A 7,500-nucleotide genomic window follows, 5' to 3' on the forward strand; every position below is an offset into this window, starting at 1 on the left:
CCCCGCCCTCTTTACAGATCACCCAATCACCAGCCCCCGGGCCTGGACTTCCTTTCCTGGGAGGCGTGGTCGGGTTGCGGTCCTAGGCCGCCGAGAGCGGCGGGACTTGTGTTTGACCCAGCTTGTTGCTGTTGGTTTAAGTTCCCTAGGTAGCGTGGGGGCCTCTAAAAGTTTTAATTTTATTTTTAAATTGAGGTATAATTCACACAGCATAAAAGTCACTCTTTTAAAATATATATTCACGGAGCTGTGCAACCATCCACGCTCTTCTAGAATATTTTTGTCACCGCATAAAGAAACCAGTACCCATCAGCCGGCCTCCTCGTCTCAAGCCCTGGCTGCAACTAGTCTACCTTCTTTTTATATACATTTGCCTGATCTGGACATGTGATATAAATGGAATCATGTGCTCTCTGTATAACTGACTTCTTCCGCTTAGCACAATGTTTCCAAGATTCATCTTTATGTTGTAGTACATACCAGTATTTCATGCCTCTTTACAGATGAGTAATATTCCACTGTATGAATATACCTTACTTTGTTTATCCATTCATCTGTTGATGGACACTTCCGTTTCCACATTTTCACTATTATGAGTAATGTGAACATTTCCACACTGGGTGGAGGGTGGGAAAGCAGGATTCGCACCCCAAACTATGCCTTTTGAGATATTGATCATTTTAAACTGGTTATTTTCAAGAAACAGAAGACTCAGAAAGAACCTTTAACCTCCCCCCTAACTGCCCCTAAAAAATTGTTGAGAGAACCTGCTCCAGAAAGGGACCTAGTATCATATATAACTATAGTTTAATATGAATTAAGTGTGACAGACAGGAAGGAACCTATCAAGGCTCTCTAATCAAATTCCTTTCTCTGTCCCATTGTTAAAGATGTCTCAGCAAACATTTATTTACCAAATATTTGCTTTTTGCATCAACATGTGAATTGCCTTCCTGTCCTTTGTAGTTTATGTTCTCTTCTCCTTTTCTAAATTTCCAACTTTATTCTAGTAAGCAAATACTTATATTATTTTTTAACTTTTGTTTTTTTAAAAAAAGAAGCAAGATAGAATAGTGACTAAAAAGCTCATATTTTGGAGGTGACAGTCTGGGCTGAACCCTGCTAGTACTAGTTAATAACCATGTGATCTTATGCTTCAGTTTCCTCATCAGTAAAACTGGGGGCAAACTCATAGGGTTGTGAGGATTAAATGAAAGGGAAAGAATTCAGTTCTTAGAACATAGATACACTCAATCAACATTTGCTATTTAAAAGGGAAGAAAATTTTTAATTGATTGTTTTAAATGTTTGCATTGATTTTTTAAATTTTATTTATTTATTTAAATCCTCACCTGAGGTTATTTTCCCCATTGATTTCTTTAGAGAGAATGGAGGGGAGGGAAGAGCAGGTGGAGAGAGAGAGAGAGATAGCAATGTGAGAGAAACACATCAATTGGTCACCTCCTGTTGGAACCTCGATCAGATGTGGATCAAGCCTTCAACGAGGTATGTGCCCTTGACCAGGAATTGAACCCTAGTCCCTTCCATCCACGGGCCGACGCTCTAACCACTGAACAAAATTGGCCAGGGATTATTGATTTTTAGAGAGAAAGGAAGGGAGTGGGATAGAGAGATAGAAACATCGATGATAGAGAAGCATCATTATGGGCTGCCTTCTGCACGACCCCGACTGGGGATGGAGCCCTCAACTTGGGCATGTGTCCTGACCAGGAATTGAACCAGTGACCTCTTGGTTCCTGGGTTGAAGCTCAACACTGAGCCACACCAGCTGGGCTAATTGATTTTTTCAAGAGAGAGGAAGGGAGAGGGAAAGAAAGAAACATTGAGGGGATCAAGCCCATAAGCCAGGCATGTGCCCTGCCAGGAATTGAACCAGCAACCTTTCAGTGCATAAGACAAGCACCCAAAGGAAGTGAGCCACATCGGCCAGGGGTTGACATGTCTTATCAACCCTATTAGCTGGCCAGCTTCCTGAGAGCAAATCCCGACTGTTTATCGTTGTGCAGTTTCCAGGTGCCTACTGTGGGGCCTTGTATCAGGGTATATATTCAGCAAATGTTTGCTCACTGAATGCAATTGCATATTTGGCTAAATATTATTTTAGAACAATTGTTTTAATGCAGTCCTTTAATTTCAGAAGTTTTGTGTAGCTCGGGAATCTCTCTGCCTTTATCTACCTTGGGATTCCCCAGATGAGAACAATCTCTCATCAAATGGCAGTGAAATGGCCAGATATAGAAATGCATATTTATATTTTCTGGGAGAGATGGAAGTGCCTAGATACTTCCCCAAACACTTTTACAAGACAGCCATGTGGGAAAACCACAGAGATATTATATCACTAGGATACTAGAATGAGAGCCACAAGGAAAGTCCTGTTGGTTCTGTACCCTTGGCTTATAAGAAAGAATGTAGCCATTAAAGGCTAGAGCAGTGGTTTACACTGAAAACTAAATTTATGTATCTTGGATGCATATGTGTTTTCTATGAGAATTTTTAAAATATGTTTTTATTGATTTCAGGGAGAGGTAGGGAGAGGGAGAGAGAGATAGAAACATCAATGATGAGAGAGAATCATCGATGGCATCCCCTACTGGGGATTAAGCCCACAAACCTGGGCATTTGCCTTGACCAGGAATCAAATAGTGACCTCCTGGTGCATGGGTCGATGCTAAACCACTGAGCCACACTGGCCAGGTCTTTGAGAATGTTTTATATTGGTGTTTTCAGTTTGTCATACACACTTTCTGACGCTCTATCCACTGAGCTAAACCGGCTAGGGCTATACTTGCTCTTGTTGGTACCAAAGTACCAAGTTGTTACTGTCTAATGAAACATTAACAGAAGCATACAATATGGAAACGATGTAGTAGCACCGAGTGTCAGTCGTATGACATCTTGGTGGAATGAAGAAATAAGGGCAAGGAAAACTGTGGGAGAGTAAAGTCACAGCTCAGCAAATGGTGATACAGGATGCCCATCCCAAAAGAACTTGCCCAGTACCTGTCACTACCATGTTCATGTTGCAAGTGATTTTATCTCATCCAAAACATCGCCTGTCACATTCAATAATGATATTCTTTTGATCTGAACTTCTGTCGCCTTCTTGGTGTTTAATTTATAACTGTGTGATTTGGTGGTGGTATGAAAGCTGTAAGCAAGGATATAGATTTGTACTTTTATAATGATTTGTATTATTTAAATAATGTATTTATCATAAAAGGGTTTCCAGGCATCATGGCAGCATGGGAGAAAGGAATTCGTGCAAGTTCCTAACCCCCATTAATGGCATTGTTCTTCAAACTGGAGAATCACCAAGGATATGAGAAGTTGATTATACATTTGGAAAACCTTTCAGGATAGCTAGATTTGGGCTGAGGGGGAGAGGCAGGGAGCCTCAGGGATTTGGGGAAAATCCTAGATCAATATTTGACCAGAGTATTAATAAAGATAAGATTTGAGGAGACACAGAGAGAGAGAGACAGAGAGAGAGACAGAGAGAGAGAAACCAGTGCTAATTGCTGCGGGGCAGTTTGTTCCCCCAGACCCAGCCTATAGTTTACAAAGACTGGGAAGGTTTTACTCTCTCCTTGGATCAGTTGGTCAGAGAGATCTCTGCTCACCATCTGGTCACAGCAGATGCTTGAAAGCAGAAGCTAAGCAGCAATTTATAAAGTCACCGGTACTGCCACCCCCCTCCCCCTCCCCCATTCATCACACGGTTCCCCTTTCCAGCTCCCTTGGGCAGGATTTGCAACCTTGCATTTTCATTCTGTGTAAACGTCCTGTCTCATCGTTTACAGAAACTCCAGCTTTGCCCTAACAACCGCCGTGGCTCACGCAGGGCCTCTTCCCACTGTGACCACAATAAGGTTTCTGCCCCTCCCAGTTAGTTGGTGCTCTCTGGGCAGCTTGTGTTTTATTTATTTATTTGTTTGTTTGTTTGTTTGTTTGTTTATTTTAATCCTCGCCCAAGGAGATTTTTTCCCATTGATTTTTAGAGAGAGTAGAAGGGAGAGGGAGAGACAGAGAGAAACACCGATGTGAGAGAGACACAGCGATTGGTTGTCTCCGGCATGCCCCCAACCAGGGCCGGGAGCCTGCAACCGAGGTATGTGCCCTTGACTGGAATCGAACCCAGAACCCTTCAGTCCACAGGCTGATGCTCTATCCACTGAGCCAAACCAGCTAGGGCGGCAGCTTGTGTTTTAGACCCTATCACAAGTGGATAAAAAAAGACAGACACACAATAAAGATGCTAAGCTGTCCCTGCCTGTCATCTCAGGACTCAGGTCGAAGATGGTAAAAGAGGGGTCCCAATTTATCAGACAACGAAGACTCACTCAGCAAAGAAGCCAGACCTTAAGTCTAAGTCAGACCTGTGTCAATTATATATATACACATTGGTGAATAAAATACATAGCCCCCCCTGGAGCTTACACTCAACTGGAGAAGAGAGATGTTAATCAAATAATTACACAGTAAGTACTAGGAGGAAAATCACAGAATGCATTAAGAATCTTAAAAGAGTCTTGGCCGGTGTGGCTCAGTTGGCTGAGCATTGTCCCATGCACTAGTTCACCAGTTTGGTTCAGGTCAGGGCATGTACCCAGGTGGGCTCCATCCTTGATGGATGTTTCTCTCTCTCTCTCCCTCTCCCTTCCTCGCTCTCAAAAAAATTAATTTAAAAATGTTTTTTAAAAAGACTATTAAGAGAGTGAAATAGGCAGGAGAGACCCAGGAGACTGGGGAGTCTTGGGAGATGTTATTCAAGCCAAGACCCAAGAAGATGAATTAACTGAAGGAAGAAGAGGGAAGGTGTTCTGCTCAGAGTCAACACCGTGTGCAAAGGTTTTGAAGTAGGTAAGAGTTTACTATGATCACGGAACTGAAAGAAGTCAGTGTGATGAGAATGTGGCAGGTGGCGGGGAAAGTGAAAGGGGCTGAAACCAGCCACTGAGAATCTTGGCTCTTATTTGAAGCAAGGGGCCAGCCATTGAAAGGTTTTCAAGAGAAGGATGACGCCATCTACATTCTAAAACTCGGAATCAGGGGACCAACGGGGGGCAAGGGATGGGGGGAGGCGCATATGTAATACTTTCAACAATAAAGATAAATTTAAAAAAGGAAAATGCTAAATCAGTTAAGATTCAACTATATCTATTGTAGTTGTCTGGGCAGTAGATGGAGTTGACCTGGACTAGATCAATGAGGAGAAGTAGATGGACCTGACATCTGTTCTGGGAAAAGCATATACAGGTCTCACTGGATGTGAGTCAAGGCTGACTCTTCTGTGCTTGTGGAACAATCAATTAACTGGGAACCGGTTGTTACCAATGACTGAGATGGAAAAGATGGAGGAAAAGCAGCTTTGGGGTTAGATCAGTTCTGTTGTAAACGTATTAACTCTGAAATGTCAATAATACAGATATATACAGACTAGAGGCCCAGTGCACAAAATTCGTGCACTGGGGGGAGGGGTGCCCCTCAGCTCAGCCTGCACCCTCTCCAATCTGGTACCCCTTGGGGGATGCCTGACTGCCCTAAACCGGCAGTTGGACATCCCTCTCACAATCCAGGACTGCTGGCTCCTAACCATTCACCTGCCTGCCTGCCTGATTGCCCCTAACTGCTTCTGCCTGCCAGCCTGATCACCCCCTAACTGCTCCCCTGCCGGCCTGATTGACACCTAACTGCTCCCCTGCCAGCCCAATCGCCCCAACTGCCCTCCCCTGCAGGCCTGGTCGCCCCCAACTTCCCTCCCCTGTCAGCCATCTTGTGACAACATGGGGGTGGCCATCTTGTGATGACGCAAGCATGTGAGGGTCAATTTGCATATTACCTCTTTATTATATAGGATTTGAAGTTCAGTAAAGAGACCAGGATGGAGATAAATTTGGGAGTTGTCAGCATACAGATAGTTACAGGCATGGCAGTGGACAAAATAGCTGAGGTAAGCCCAGCTGGTGTGGCTCAGTGGTTGAGTGTTGACCTATGAACCAGGAGGTCACAGTTTGATTCCTGGTCAGGGCACATGCTTGGATTTCGAGCTTGATCCCTAGTGGGGCATGCAGGAGGCAGCCAATCAATGATTCTCTCTCATCATTGATGTTTCTATCTCTCTCCCTTTCTGAAATCAATAAAAATACATATATTTTTTAAATAGCTGAGGTGAGTGTGACAGGCAGTTGGACAGATATGAGCAGACAAGGACGATGGGCCAGGTATAGAAGGTCACCAGGGCAGAAAACCCTGGGTGCCTACCAGTGGACAAAACTGGGAAAATAAGGACTTCACCCCCTGGGTAATCTTCCCTCCCCTATATCACTGGTCATGCAGTTTAGGCCACCTGACCTTTCATGTTGCTAGTCATGTGATTCAGACCCTCCCTTGACCTTTCCTCCCCTGGCATGTTGCTAGTCATGCCGGTTAGACCCCTTAAGAGAGAAAATGAATTGGGGTGGAGAGGAGTGGAGAATAGCCATTTAAGCATTAAGCCCCCAGGACAATGAGATCTTAACCCAAATCAAATACATTTAGGCCTCATTTGTGTTTCAGCTCCAGGCCCAGAAAAACAGCAAAACCAGACAAGCTAGGCCAATGGCTGACCTCAGGACCAGCTGCATTGACTAATGTCCCCCTGCCTGGTACTGACCAATCAGTGGTGACCATGCCCTGAAAGGACACTCCTGGAAAGTTGATGAATATTCTATTGAGATCTTTCCCAGGGACTGCCCCTAAAGTCCCCACCATGAAACGCCCTTAGGATGAAGAGCCAGTGCTCACTCTCAGGCAGGAGCAGCCATCCCCTTTCCCTCTTCTCTCCCCCCACCAGGGCATTTTCCTTGCCTTTCTTTTTCTCCCAAGCTGCAAGGGCCCTTCTTTTGCCTCTGTAATTTGTTTCCTGAGCCCATGTCTTCTACCACTCATTTCTTCTACCTCTGTGACTTTCTAAATAATCTTTGTCTTATGGTTTGAGTCTTGGCTCTGAATTCTTTCCTAGCCAGAACGCAAGTGCCGAGATTGCTGAACCCAGGTCCTGTCTGATCTAACACCTGGTGCCATTCTCGCTGCCAACAGTGAAGGTAAAGAGTAAGAGGTGCCAGGAGAGAACCTTGATGAACCCTGATATTTAAAGGCCGAATAGAGGAGAAGACTGTGGCAAAGGAGGTTGAGAAGGAACGCTGGGGGCTAATTCCAGCAGGTCATACATGCAAGAAGTTCATCAAAAGGTCGGTGAACCTTGGGGCTTTCAGCAGGGCTGAAAATCTACATGTTAGTTCCTGCTGCTGGCCAAACAGCTGAACAGCGGAAGGCAGTTCCCCCAACCTGATAATCTTACTGTCTACCAAACCTTACCTTTGATATGTATATTTGCTCTGCTTTAGGGCAAAAATGTGTGAATAAAAAGTCCTGGATCCGGAGATTCGGAGAACTTGGTTACTATAGCTAAGTCTCCTCTGGCTCCCCCCAAGAATG

This window comes from Myotis brandtii, unplaced genomic scaffold (assembly GCF_000412655.1).
Source record: "Myotis brandtii unplaced genomic scaffold, ASM41265v1 scaffold294, whole genome shotgun sequence".
In the NCBI taxonomy this organism is placed as follows: domain Eukaryota; kingdom Metazoa; phylum Chordata; class Mammalia; order Chiroptera; family Vespertilionidae; genus Myotis; species Myotis brandtii.